The sequence below is a fragment of the Balaenoptera musculus genome, chromosome 9 (genome assembly GCF_009873245.2).
Source record: "Balaenoptera musculus isolate JJ_BM4_2016_0621 chromosome 9, mBalMus1.pri.v3, whole genome shotgun sequence".
Classification (NCBI taxonomy): domain Eukaryota; kingdom Metazoa; phylum Chordata; class Mammalia; order Artiodactyla; family Balaenopteridae; genus Balaenoptera; species Balaenoptera musculus.
Genome location: NC_045793.1, coordinates 22,388,787 through 22,401,177, shown reverse-complemented (window position 1 = coordinate 22,401,177; position 12,391 = coordinate 22,388,787). Strand labels below are relative to the sequence as shown.

Here is a 12,391-nt window from a genome sequence, read left to right as displayed (position 1 = left end):
AAGAGTTTGATAGTGTCTGGCCTTACATTTAGGTCTTTAATCCATTTTGAGTTTATTTTTGTGTATGGTGGGCACTCCATTTTTGATGTCGTAGTCTCCTGAAGGCTGAAATACAAAGACTTGATGGTGGAAGAAAGCAGCTCCATCCCCACTGCCCATGCCCCCCACGCTGCTGGGCCTCGTCACCTCCTGGTCACTGGTAGTCGTTGTAAGCAAAGGATGACAAGGAGAAGGAGCAGTGTAGACTATTAAATCCCTACTCAGTGCACATGTGACATATGTGGGCGGCATGTGCTGAATAAACTGTACCCCATTCATCCTTCCAATTAAACCCAGTTAACACCAGTATTCATCTTGAAAAACTGGAGCTGAAGCAGAGTGCCCCAGACCAGATCTTTCTGGGATAATAATTTCCAAGAGTTTAAATCCTAAACTGTGTTCTACAGGTGTCAAGAAAACTCGCATGAAAAAAAAAAAAATTCAGTATTAGGAATATTTTTCCTTCTAAAATGTATTAAATTAAATGTAATAAGAAACAGTTTAAAATAGCTTTAATTGTTGTAAAATAACCAGCCTGTAAGAAATGGTGCACCAACCCTAGGTCCTGGTGTGCTGTGAAAGCTCTGGCCAGCCCTCTGCTCTCATTCAACTATTTAATTCTTTCTATCTTAAGTGACCCTTACCTCCTAAACAATCTGTTCTCCATCCTGCACATTTTAAGGATGTGCTTTATTTTTTCCTTAATTACTTTATTGATTTTTTTTTTTTTTTTTTACTAACAAGCACATAGTTACAAGGTACATTAAGAAAAGAATATACAGTGAAAAAGTCACTCTGTTCTATCTGTTTCCCTTACACTATTTTCCCTTCCCAAAGGGAACTATTCTGTTTCCTGTGAATCTGTCCAAATTATGTATTTTCTAACATGAATGTCAACATAAACACATTCCGTTTTGCATTTCCAATATTCTCTTCTTTTCTCATTTTAAAAAGCTTAAACATATTTTTTTGTCAGCACTCACTGTAATTTACTTTCTATTCTAAACTGAACAGTGACGTTACTGTATATACAGGTGCTATTTAACAGTGTGTGTGCACCAGCAATTATCACAAGGTAATAGTCTAACCTTGAAAAGCTCTTGGTACCAATTTTCTTTCCCACAATTAACTTCTATGGAACACTAATTCTCAACAAATAGCTGGAAGAACATGCGCCTTCAGAGGGAAGAATTAAAATCTTGAATGGGAAGGGCATGAAAGAGCAAGCTCTCCACCCACCCCCAGAAATTCTGCATGTCCCCCTGGGCAGAGTCCCCCATCCATCACCTGTGGAAAACTCACTGAATTTAAGGAGAAAGGTATCTGAAGAAAGCTTCTAGTGCAACACTGCACACATGAACGTTCTGCAAACTAGCAATACTCTATATCCACGCTGCCTAACACCCATATCCACCAGCCACATGTGGCTAAATGGATACTTGGAACGTGCCTAGTACAACTGAGGAACTGAATTTTTAGTTTAATTTAGTTTAAATAACCACATGTGCCTAGTGGCTACCATTTTGGACAGTCCTGGTCTACCGAATAGTGGATAAACAGAAAAAGAGTACAATCCCTGTTATAAAACAGGGACAGTAGGAAACGTGTGTGTATGAATATGTATGGTAAGCATGGTAGATTAAGCTCAAGCTACATCTCCTGAATCTTCTCTCTTTACATACCCAAGGCTGAGTGGACTATTTCAAAAAATAATTTCTTTAGTTAAAGTTGGAACGAGCCTTAAAGCTATGCTGCAACTACCTTTAAGATCTGAAATTGAAAGAGTTTTAATTTACTGAAACTCTATGTTTGATGATGCACTCTGTTTTATAATTTTCCTGGCATGATGTTACGTGTGCATCACACTAAATTAACAGTTTCTCCGTTAGGTGGAAAAAACAAATTGCAGAAGCATATGTACAATATTATGCCAACTGCACATATATATATATATATATATATATATATATATATATATATATATGAATATATATATTTATATATATACATGTTTGTGTATGAATAGAACTTATCTAAAACAGTGCTGTTCAACAGCACATTCTGTGATGATGGAAATGCTCTCTACCTACCCTGTCCAACATGGTAGCAACTAGTCATACACAGCTACTGAGCACTTGAAAGATGGCCAGTATGACTGAGGAACTGGACGTTTACTTATATTTAATTTTAATTAATTTAAATTTAAATAGCCACAGTGACTTCCCTGGTGGTCTAGTGGTTAAGACTTCACCTTCCAACGCAGGGGGTATGGGTTCGATGCCTGGTCGGGGAGCTAAGATCCCACATGATCCCACATGCCTCGCCGCCAAAAAATCAAAACATAAAACAGAAGCAATATTGTAACAAATTCAATGAAGACTTTAAAAATGGCCCACATCAAAAAAGTCTTAAAAAAGAGAAATTTAAATTGCCACAGGTGGCAAATGGCAACTTTGTTAGATGGCATGGGTCTAGAAGAATAAACCTCAAACTGTTCAAAGGCTACTTCAAAAGGTCTTATGATCAGAGGGAAGAAGATAAAGTTTTACTTAAACTTTATACACCACTGTAGTGTTTGGATTTAATTATCTACCTTTGTACAACTGGCACCTATAGCTCATCAAATGAATAAATACTAAGGGAAGGTGTCTCATTAGCTCGGGCCTCCGTAACAAATTCCACCGACTGGGTGGCTTAAACAACAGAAAATTTTCTCTTACAGTTCTGGAGGCTGTTAGGTCCAATGTGAGGGTGCCCGATGGTCGGGCTCTGGTGAGCGCTCTCTTCCTGGCTCGGGGACAGCCCACTTTTCACTGTGTCCTCACGGGGGAGTGAGGGTAGGGGGAGCAAGCTCTGGTCGTCCTCTTCTTACAAGCACACTAATCCCTCATGGGGACACCACTCTCTAAACCTGTTATCTCCCCAAGGCCCCGCCTCTGAATACCAAACACTGCAGGTTATTAGGGCTTCAATATATGAATCTGGGGGACACAAACATACAGTCCGTAATAGAAGGACACAGGGAAGAATGAAAAATTCCTTCTACTTTGTGCATCTCTCTACTCCATTCACTTAGCTCAGCAGGTGCCCTAGAATCCGTACTATTAGGTTCCGATATCTGGTTCTTGAACAGCTGGGACAACGGCATTTTCAACTGAGAAGAGTGTGGCCAGTCTCAAGACCTTAAGGTCTTACAAATTCCCGTTTGAAAGAACACATTAATGATTCAATGTTCTCATCTCTTTATGTAATTTCTTGATGCCCTCAACAACTGAATGGTGGTGCCAGATGTACGACAGGCAAAGCTGCAAAGGACACTTCACATGTTACCTGTAACCGTGCTTGTTCATAGTTGTGCCAGAATGAGCAGAACTGCCTTAAACCCTCTGGGTCACCTCAACACACTCGTTTTTCCCAGATCATTTGCTGGGAAGGTACCTTTCTGCAAGGGAGAGGACAGAGTCAAACTCAGCTTCCCACAGGCCCAGTGCCTTCTCCTCTCTGAGTTTTGGGGAACTTCTGTAGCTTCCCACAGGTCCCAAGGTCTCCAGGTACGGGGTCGGGGTGGGGGCAGCTGGTGTTCCCAAACAATGCCTGTAAACAGCAGGTGTCCCAAATCCAGGCTCCCTGGTCCGAAGCAGCCTGTGTATTCACCCACCATGAAAGGTGCTTTCTTGTGCCCCGTAAAAAAGGTGAAGATGTGAAGATGTTTGCCAGGGCTAGGAAGAGGGGGAAATAAGGAGTGACTGCTTAACGGATACACAGAGGTTTCTTTTGAGGTGATGAAGAGGTTTTGGAACTAGACAGAGGCGGTGGCTGCACAACGTCAATGTATTAAATGCTACTTTTCACTTTGAAATGGCTAACCTTATGTTATGAACTTCACCTAGAAAGACTAACAAAAAAATAACCAAAATCTATTTTTAAAAACATAGGAAGGGGGCACCATCCCATCACTCAAACACAGACCTACACTACACTGAGGGTGCACTGGCCCCGCACATCTCTCTGTGGGACGATGGGCACTGGTGGACCCCCTTCCTTTCCGTTCTCAACCAAGCCTTGTGAGCTCTCCCTTCCCCCAACAAAGCTCTGTCCTTTACCCATGCTCACTGACACCGCAGAATGTGCCCTAAACCCTGGGAGGGCCCATGAGGAAACGCACCTCGCTGGAGAGTCTAAGTGCATCCTCTCCAACACTCTGTATTCTAACTCAGCCACTGATCTATCTGTTGCTCTCAGGTTATTCCCTGTTAGTATTTTTTCATCTTGTTCTGCTGTTTCCTACACGTATTCCCTAAGGACCTCCCACTCAGCATTCTACCAGAATCTAACATTGAGGGCAAATGCCATCTTCCTGCTCTGCAGTGGTAAGAAAATTCCTCAGGAAACCTTGACTGCACTCTTGATTGCTCTGGCTTCAACCAAACACAGTGGCTGACTCTGTCTGAACAATCAGTGCAATCATTATGGTTGTGGTTAATTAAAATGTCAAATCAGTTGTTTGAATAAACTGACAAATGGTTGGACTGAATTAACTGGGTTTTTTTCTAGGTACCACACCAACATTCAGTAACTGTTGTTGGGAATATGGATAGTTAGGAGGAAAAAATAGGGAAATAAAGAAAAATGGTTTTCTTTAGCCTCTTCCCTGTATTCTGTCATATCTGCTCCAGTTCCCCTGATCATGCTCTAGAACCATTTTTCCAAAACGTATTTGACTATGAGATCCTTTTTCACATCAACATCTTTCACTATCAACCCTTACTTTCCCCATCTCAGTAAACGGCACCTTCCTCCACCTAGTTGCTCAGTATACAAATCTCAGGGTTCTCCTTGGCTCTTCTTTCGTTCATACCCCACAAATGATCCATCAGCAAAATGCACCAGCTCTACCTTCAATGTCCCCAGTCCAAGCACCTCTTCCCTAATCCAGACTGAGCTACCAGCCCATCTCAGGCACACCAGCTCTCCCCTAAACCACCCCAGCTTCTACTTTTGACCCTCAACCCCACAGCATCCAAAGTGACCTTTTAAAATTCTAAGTCCTAACACGTCTTTCCCCTGTTCAGAAAGACTCCTCATGCCTGGGAATCAAATCTAAACTGCCCACCACAGCTATTAGCCTTACGTGGACTGGACCTCCATCTCTGTCCAAGTTCATTTCCAAATGCTCTTTCCTTTCCTGCCTGTTCTGCTCTGACAGAGCTGTCAGCCAAGCCCAGTCTCATGCCAGGGCCTACGAACTTGCAATTCCCTGTGCCTGGAATGCTCTTCCTCACTTCACTCAGTGCTGTGGACTGAATGCTTGCTTCCCCCGGAATTCATATGTTGAAGCCCTAATCCCCACTGTGATGGTACTTGGAGGTGGTGCCCCTGGAAGGTGATTAGGTCATGAGGGCGGAGCCCCCATGATTGGGATTAGGGCCCTTATAGGAAGACACAAGAGAAATGATCTTTCTCTCTGCCCTTTGAGGATACAGCCAAGAAGGCAGCTGTCTGAAACCAGGAAGAGTCCTCACCAAGTACCTGCCCATGCTGGCCCCCTGATCTCAGACTTCCACCCTCCAGAAGTGTGAAAAATAAACGTCTGTCGTTAAGCCGCCCATCTATGTTGTATTTGTTACAGCAGCCCAAACTGACCAAGACACTCAGGTCCATGGTTAACTGTCAGCTCCTCAGAGAGGCCCGGGATATAGTGAATACAGCAGCACATCCCCCCTCCCGTTTCTCCCACCCTTTTACTCGGCTTTACTTTCTTCCCAGGATCAACCACCATCTGGCTTCACAACGCATGTTTATTGGTTTCCTGGGAGCCTCCCACACCAGAACAAAAGCTCTAAGTGGGCAGAGGTGTTACTTTGTGCCCTAATCTGTCCCCAGCACTCAAGAGTGATGCCTGGCTGGTAGTAATGCTCAATAAACGTCTACTGAACAAATTAATAACTAGTTCTTACAGAACAGTCTCTCAGAATAATCAGTGAGTTGCTTCTCTAGAGTAAAATAATAAAAACAAAAGGAGTTGAGTTGGGAGAGAGGGGAGGAACTATGACGTCGGGACACAGGAGCCCTCCGCAAAGAAGTGAAGGCCAGGGCACGTCCGTGCACAGGACAGAAGCAGCTCAGGCTCCTCAGCAGGAGGCAGAGGGGCTAGTTCCCAGCTGCCCGTGACACATAAAACTGGACTGAACTATCATCTTCAGTCATCTGAAAGGGGTTCTGATATACCCTCTGCGACAGATAACCTATCTTTTTTCTCTTTAAGACATAAGCCACTGAAGATATCAGGCTTGTGGTAAAGTATGTCAAGGCATAAGTCTGAAGTTGGCCTTAGACGGTAACAGTGGGGCAGATAAAATATTTTGGTGAGAATACGTTACACCTGAGAATCACAGTGATAACAAATGCACCATAAACTGAACAAAGGTGGTATGAAAAAAACAGGATGTTTTTAAAGACTGTATGAAATTCCATAAATGTAACGCTCAGCACAGACTTTAATAGTCTTTATTATAATATACTGGAATGTCACATTTAGATGTTTCTCCCTATGATCACCACAAGGGCAGTACTATGTCATGCTCATAAGCTTTGCAGCCCTGAATGCCGGCTCTGGAATGAAATAATTAATAAATCAGTGAATAATGCCTACTAAATGTTCCCGTTTCTATGTGGAAGCCAACCAAAGAGATGAGACAAAAGAAGAGAAGGGGGAGAAAACGAGAGAAGCGAAGAGCCGAGGAGCAGCAGGAGAGTGGGCAGCGATCCTCCAACAGCGGATCAGAGAATCGGCACATGGAGGCGTAGACGAGAACACAGCTGAGGCTGACTTGGCAGAAGTGCGGGCCAAATCCCTCACCTCACTGCACCTCGATAATCTGCAAAGGTGAGCCACGCTGAAGACAACGCTTTTAGAACACTGTAATAATAAAACTGATCTATCTACGAAATTCCTGCCCATTTCTAATCTGAAAGATGCCAATCAAATTTTCCACTGCATGTATGCAGAATAAACCCTAGGGGACTATCTCTGCAGAGCACAGAACCATCCAGCAGCCGAGGGAGGTGGTTCCTGTGTGAGGCTTGGCACTGCATCTGGCTAAGGTCACAGAATGAAGGTCTGTGGCCCACGTGAGTGCTCACACACACACAGCACAAGAAAGCCAGGGGCCTGCCACCCTCCAATAAATTCCAGCAGAAGGCAAAGGACAGAAGCACAAAAATGTTTTACTGTACTTAGGAGAGAAAACAGATGTCTGTACTCGTCTTATAACAGAAGTCAGTCTGATGGAAATGAAACCTACAAAGACGATTAAGACAGTATAAAAGGTGGATGAAAAACCAGGAGGTCATCAGGACCAGAGAAGGCTCCGTGGCAGGTGGGACAGAGAGTTCCACTGCAGGAACTCGGCTTACTCTCAGCTGACGAGAGTAAGTGGGGAGGAGAAGGATCATGAGTTTGAGGACTGGACTAGCTTAGTAACAGGCACCACGAAGAACGAGAAGGACAGTTAACCAGAATCATGCAAGTGCTGTGCAGTGTTGGGCAACACCTCAATTTATGCAAACAGGTACCAATCTACCTCATCGTATGATTCGCTCCAACACTGCTCAGCAGCCTGGATGCAAGCAAAAGGACAAAAAGGTCAGGAGGTGTAAGCTTTTGGCAAGAGAGTGACTTAAAACCTGGACCACGGATTCTACGTGGATAAGGAGGGACATAAAGACAGGAAGGAACTAATGGCTAAGTACAGAGCAAAGGAGTCCACCGATTAGGGAGGTCTCAGTGAGATCAGAGGAGAGGCAGAGGGTGTAACTCTGTGGGACAAGGTGGATGGAGAGGAGGCTGTGGTCAAGGAGGGAATTTCTGACTTACTGATCTGAGCCATGAGTAGACAAGGTCTAGGAAGTGGGGAACTGAGGGGAGTTGGGGAGATCACTGGTGAAGACAAGCCCCAAAACCCATGCAGTCAGGGAAGGAGGTGGGTCATCCCGTGAAGCTGGGGCAGGGTGGAGAACAATGAGGCAGTCATCAGTGATGAGTGGGAGGAATGAGGAAGTCAGCAGATAAAACTTATAGGGGGGTGGGGGGCAGAAGGATGGTTAAACACACAGCTGATGCTCAGAAAAGTAGGGGATGGACAGGAAGGTGGAAAAGCAAAGACGCAGCACAGCCAGGCCAGGCATGGGTGCCACCAGCCCACCTTCCGAATAGTTTTTCATCTCTGTAATGATGAAACTAACCTACCTAATCAGGTAGTTCTGCCAATTTTTAATCTGAAAGATGTAAACCAATCTTTCCCCTGCGTTTACACAAATAAATACTAGTAGTAGACTATTAGATTACTACAGGTTTCCCAAGATAAAGTCTTCAGTGATTGGGCATTCATTTTAGAATCTTCAAAAGGATCACACATTTATCCCACATGCTTACAGAGTATAAGTAAATTAACATTTCTATTAGATTTTTTAAATGCCAAGTTTTTACCGTACTTTATACCAATTGAAAATAAGCGTTTGCCTCAAAATTGGAAATCTTTTTCTTTGTCATTTAAATTGAAGATGCAGGGATCTGGTATATTTTTACTATCTCCTCATCTTCCAGTATTTGTCACTGATTTGACCTATGAACTCATTTATGATGCAGCATTTATGTTAATAAATATTTCAAAGAGAAATTTGGCTCTTCCACCCCACTTGTTCAGGGATTGTCTCCTTTGGGAAGATGTCACTGATACCACATCTCCATTCCCCATTTCCCCAGCTGGATGCTCCCCGGTTCTGCCAGAGCATTCCATAGGCAGCTCTGTTTCTGCACTTAACTACATTCGACTGTCAACCAAAACAAGCTTTATGACCTTGGACAAGTGCTTAACCTCTCCAGGCCCTAATTTGTTTGTATGTAAAATAGAGAAAATAATAGTAAGAGCATCATAGGGCTTTTTTTATCAATTCATGAGTTAAAGTTAATGCCTAGAAAGCACTCAGAACAGTGCCTGGCATATAGTAAGCGCTACGGAAGTGTTTGCTATTCTTATAACAATATTTATTTATGCGTCTCTCCTTGTGTACTTGTTAGCACCTTTAAAGTAAGAGACTAGGTCTTAATCTTTGTATCTCCAGCACCTAATACAGTGACCGGCAAATAGGAGACATTCAGTGAATGAATGCCATGAATCAACTGATAAATCAATTTTTATTTCACAAAAAAAGTCACAGATATTAAAAATAATAAGCCAAAGTATTATCTTATTTACAACCCCAGTGTAAAAATAACTTAAGGAAGCTCGTGAACTACAGCCTGACATTTCAAATATGTAATTAAATGAAAGAAGTTAATATTAAGGGTAGAACTGCATCATCAGTACCACTAAAAGGTCATTGTCAAAATGGGCTTAAGAATTAAGTAGCTTAGATACATTTTGACTCTAAGAATTAGTAAATTTTCACTTTCAATATAGGAAAAAAAAAAAAAAAAGAGTCCAGAGGCTTGACTCTAGACCAGGGATTTGTTAAAATTTCTTCCACAGATCTAGGTACCCAGGGAGGAGATAAAAAAACCATAACAACGAAGTTCACCTACTTAATCTGTCACATTTCTGCAGTAAGAGTCTCAAAGTTGCTGGCAATAGAAGGGAATCGACTGAGGTATCCAAAAGAAAATTCAAATTATTGTGGCTAAAAGTTGAAAACGTTCATCAAGCCCTCAGGTCCTCCCTCAGAGTGGGGAGGTGGCTTCTCTCAGTCTCCAGTTAGAAAACAGCCAATCGCTAGACTTCATCTTGGGTTTAACATTTCTACAGAACACCTGATCTAGGATCACAGCATAGCCCTATTTAAAATTAGCACCGCTAATGATTTAATATTATGGTTCTCTTCAGATTACCTCTGACACTACTGAAAACGAGCCTGTCGTATAACTAGTAGGACTTTCCTCTTTCACTGGCGCATGAAAATAAGCCACCTTATTCATTAAAATGGAATTTAGTGCAAGTCCATGTTTTGTTTTTGTTTTTAATTTTTATTTTAACATCTTTATTAGAGTATAATTGCTTTACAATGGTGTGTCAGTTTCTGCTTTATAACAAAGTGAATCAGCTATACATATACATATATCCCCATATCTCTTCCCTCTTGCATCTCCCTCCCTCCCACCCTCCCTATCCCACCCCTCTAGGTGGTCACAAAGCACCGAGCTGATCTCCCTGTGCTATGCAGCTGCTTCCCACTAGCTATCTATTTTACATTTGGTAGTGTATATATGTCCATGCCACTCTCTCACTTTGTCCCAGCTTCCCCTTCCCCCTCCCCATATCCTCAAGTCCATTCTCTAGTAGGTCTGCATCTTTATTCCCATCTTGCCCCTAGGCTCTTCTGACCATTTTCTTTTTTTAGATTCCATATATATGTGTTAGCATACGGTATTTGTTTTTCTCTTTCTGACTTACTTCACTCTGTATGACAGTCTCTAGGTCCGTCCACCTCACTACAAATAACTCAGTTTCGTTGCTTTTTATGGCTATCCATTCATCTGTTGATGGACACTTAGGTTGCTTCCCTGTCCTGGCTATTGTAAACAGAGCTGCAATGAACATTTTGGTACATGACTCTTTTTGAATTATGGTTTTCTCAGGGTATATGCCCAGTAGTGAGATTGCTGGGTCGTATGGTAGTTCTATTTTTAGTTTTTTAAGGAACCTCCATACTGCTCTCCATAGTGGCTGTATCAATTTACATTCCCACCAACAGTGCAAGAGGGTTCTCTTTTCTCCACACCCTCTCCAGCATTTATTGTTTGTAGATTTTTTGATGACGGCCATTCTGACCGGTGTGAGAGACGTTATCTCATTGTAGTTTTGATTAGTGCAAGTCCATGTTAAAGAAAGTCTGGGAGCGTTAGTGTTTCACAGAGGAAGAGAAATATTTATCATATCCTCATGGACACCCAAGTAGAAACCTATTTAAGAAGGATGAGAGTGAAGAGTTGGAGGAAAATCTTTAGCAAACCGAGGTTGTGTCTACTTGGTGGAAGAGTCCCTCACTCCCTTCCACATTTTCCCTCAAGCCACAGAGCATTACACTTCAGCAACCATCTAAGGGAGACTGAAACAACTAACACATAAGGAGAGATATAAATTTAAGAGTGAACATTGAAAGAAGAAACAAATGATTAATAGACTTCCCTGGCCCCCATACTGATATTCTGATAATAACAAACTCAGATACAGGCATGTGAGAAGATTATCTGCTTTTCCAAATAACTTCACAGCTAAATGAAATCACTTCAAGCAGTAACCTTCTATTCTGCTTTCCCAAATAAGCCAGCATTAATATATATAAACACTCCCATCAGAGAAAGAGCATCAAGAAGATACAGCACAACTGACATATATACACTATTAAATGTAAAACAGATAGCTAGTGGGAAGCAACCGCATAGCACAGGGAGATCAGCTCGGTGCTTTGTGACCACCTAGAGGGGTGGGATAGGGAGAGGGGGAGGGAGACGCAAGAGGGAGGGGATATGGGGATATATGTATATGTATAGCTGATTCACTTTGTTATACAGCAGAAATTAACACAACACTGTAAAGCAATTATACTCCAATAAAGATGTTAAAAAAAAAGACATAGCACAAAACATACACATATCTTAATAGTGTGTTTTTCTATAATTAAGTATTAAGCACTTTTATTTACTTATCTTAAATGAAAAAAATGAAAACTGAGGTTTTCAATCTGACAGGGATTGCATCTGAGGATTAAAATGTCCAAGTACATACCTCTTAACTCATCTTTTAATTGCTGCATAAATGGTTGCCTAGGAAACGTCCCAACTGGATGAAGAGGCGCAAGTGAACTCTCATTTCCAGGCTTGCAGGTATGACTCACTACCTTTGCTCCCACAAAGTAGGTCCTCCTGAGTTCTTAGAGGCAGATATTTTTGCAACCTGGATGACAATTTTAAAAAAGGAGAATAATTATTTATTTTGAATATATGTTTCTAACAGGAATAAAAGTTAAGGGCAAGTCCCTATTCACATCAAGTTTAGAAGAGAAGTGCGTATTCTCAAATATGCCTGTACAATTTACAGCAGGTAGTTATGGAGGGTTATTTTTATGGCAGTATGTTAACAACACAGTGATTAAACATTATAATAAGAGAGAACAGAGAAAACACTGGAACAGTAAGACCACAGAGACACCTGCCAAAGAAGAATCCGGTTACAGGGGTACGACCCCACAAACCACTGAGACCTAGCCCAAGTTCAGGTTCCCTGAGAATTCTTGCAACCTAGCTACACTTGTGCACAGAATGACACCGTGACATCATTAAATAGTGACAAGAAAA

General features: G+C 42.1%; 1 long non-coding RNA gene across 1 annotated transcript in view; it reads right to left on the bottom strand.

Annotated features, from left to right (window-relative positions):
• The window catches only part of LOC118900830, a 161,500-nt gene that overhangs the window by 104,031 nt on the left and 45,078 nt on the right, over positions 1–12,391 (bottom strand). Inside the window, exon 3 of the long non-coding RNA XR_005021233.1 lies at positions 11,823–11,990. This is a non-coding gene — a long non-coding RNA (uncharacterized LOC118900830). The remainder of the gene's footprint in view (positions 1–11,822; positions 11,991–12,391) is intronic.